The sequence below is a fragment of the Rhagoletis pomonella genome, unplaced genomic scaffold, assembly GCF_013731165.1.
Source record: "Rhagoletis pomonella isolate Grant_MI unplaced genomic scaffold, Rhpom_1.0 Rhpom_scaffold_11992, whole genome shotgun sequence".
Classification (NCBI taxonomy): domain Eukaryota; kingdom Metazoa; phylum Arthropoda; class Insecta; order Diptera; family Tephritidae; genus Rhagoletis; species Rhagoletis pomonella.
Genome location: NW_023470524.1, coordinates 1 through 2405, shown reverse-complemented (window position 1 = coordinate 2405; position 2405 = coordinate 1). Strand labels below are relative to the sequence as shown.

Below are 2405 nucleotides of genomic sequence, written 5' to 3'. Positions count from 1 at the left end.
TTATACCTAAATGGATGTAGGCGTCGTGATGCCGCATTTTGTATGAGCAAAAATATAAGAAATGGTTAAATGTACACTTAAACAAACTACCGAAAAATTCAACCTTCTCTTTACCCTCTACGCACAAAAACTAAGAACACCGCGATGAGAAGGCAACATTTTTTGTAGAAACAAAAACGTCATAAGCCAATCAAGAAAATTTTGTGCACACTCGGGTGGAAACTCGAACACCCGGGTATATTGAGCTGCAAAGCACCCGAACCCAATCAAGTATGTATGAAAAGCAATCGGGTGTTGTGGCCAACATGTTCGTCTTGAGCTCAGTCGATAACGAACAATACTTCTGCTCGTATACAGAGAACGATGCAAAACGGGTTTTGTTAGATGATCGAGTATACACGAAAATCATGCACCCGCTGCAGATGTCTGGTATAGAGATAATGCAAGCCCACGTATGCGAGGTTGCATAAATTAATTTCTAGAGAGTAAAAACACTCATATTTCAAAATGGTTATCTTTTTGTAAAAAGCAATCGCATTTTTGGCTAGTATATTTCAGGAAGAATGGATAAGGATTGATCCAAAAACGTGTGTGAGCGAATCCAATTTTTAGCAGCAAATTTTACGCGGTTTTGTACTTTAAGCGACGATATGTATGTTAACAGGAACGCAGCAATCTAATACACGGGTGGAGCAGGAACGCAGCACAGCAGAAGCATACAAAAAATCTGCAAATAAATGGTTTTTTAACAAACGAGAACCTGGTTTCAACTTACTTCAACGTGTCTAAATCACAACGCACACACTAATGCAAAGGCGCAACAGGAACGCAACACTATAAAATACGGGCGGAGCAATATACAGGCGGAGCAGGAACGCAGCACAGCAGAATCGTCCGAAAAATCTGCGAATAAATGGTTCATTAGGTTTTGAAATAACAAAGAGCTCAAATGGAATGGTTCATCAATAAAGTCAAAATAATATGTTGTAACTTACGTGTATTAGCTCTTAATCACAATACCAGCACAGGTCGGTCAGCGAAACACTAAGGAAATGACCTAATAAATGCAAAATTATAATTTATTTGTAAAATAATTCGGTTTTATTACAATACTTACCAAATTTCACGCAATTGGAAAACAAATGTCAGCGAATAAGAACAAAACGAACAACGAAAATTGAATCAATGTAGCTTGTTCAGAATTTTTTTCTAATATTTTGGGAAATGTTCAGTGAAAATAGCAAAGAAACAACACAGTTTCTCCTAAGGTAGTTCAAGATGGCGGATTAGAGCGAGAAGTTGCCAACGTATAACACCTTTCATTATTGCATCATGGTATTAGTACTGAATGATAATGACAGATTGCATTCCCATAAACGTCCAATCATACATGATTGAGTTTTTTTTTTTGCATTCACATTCTCTATGTGAATGGGTGTCAACCATTCCATAACACACTACATATTTTGTGTTTACAATTTGTAACCAATCTCAAGAGTGGTTGTTAAATTTTTTAAATCAAACAATCACATTTTTGAAACGAAAAAAATGAGAATGCACACTCAATTGATTCAATCATTACACAGCTCTGATGAGTAGTTATTTTACAACGCTTTTATCAACATACAATTTTGTTTATTTTTTTTTTTGTTATTTGTGGCTTTTATAACAATTATATTCCACAATATTTATTGATCTTGAGGCCTTTTTTTATGAAAAATGGTGTGGAAAAACAACAGTAATTTAGGTCGAAGTTATAGCTGCTATTTCGGAGATCACCACATCTACTCGTCAGACTTCTTCATAAAAAATTGCCTAAATCTCAATAAAAATTGTTAAATATTTTTATTGAGCTTTGTACCACGATTGTTTATTAGGAAAAATTGAAAAAGCAACAAAGTCTAAGCGGTAGAAGTTATAGCACTATTTCGGAGATCACCACATCTCCTCATCATACTTCTTTTTTCTAGACTTCAGCAGGGATCGAACCTGCGAATTCGGTGTTCTAAGTCAGAAGCGTTAACCACTGAGCTATGTACATCCCGTAAACTCTTGTTGCTATTTCATTTTCCTTATTCAACCAACTACTATCAAGTGCAGCTGATTTGCCGCTATTTTAAACTCGACAGCATGGTTGTTGTTGTCAATTCTATACATCCATTTGCTTATTTGCTTTTTTGTATAGTTTCAGGCAGGCTCTTCCTAAACTATGTATTTGTCAATGTTATTGTGGCTTGTTAACATTTTTTATTTTTAATATTTTTATTGAGCTTTGTTCCACGTTTGTTTATTAGGAAAAATTGAAAAAGCAACAAAGTCTAAGCGGTAGAAGTTATAGCACTATTTCGGAGATCACCACACATTTCCTCATCAGACTTCTTTTTTCTAGACTTCAGCAGGGATCG

The 2405-nt window shown here is 35.3% G+C and overlaps 1 long non-coding RNA gene across 1 annotated transcript; it reads right to left on the bottom strand.

Moving 5' to 3' along the window:
- Nucleotides 1-587: 587 nt before the first annotated feature.
- LOC118756753 lies at nucleotides 588-1175 on the bottom strand. Its single transcript, XR_004995150.1, has 4 exons — nucleotides 1118-1175; nucleotides 996-1057; nucleotides 776-903; nucleotides 588-727 (listed from the first exon to the last, which is right to left on the bottom strand). It is a non-coding gene; the product is annotated as an uncharacterized LOC118756753 (long non-coding RNA).
- Nucleotides 1176-2405: the final 1230 nt, after the last annotated feature.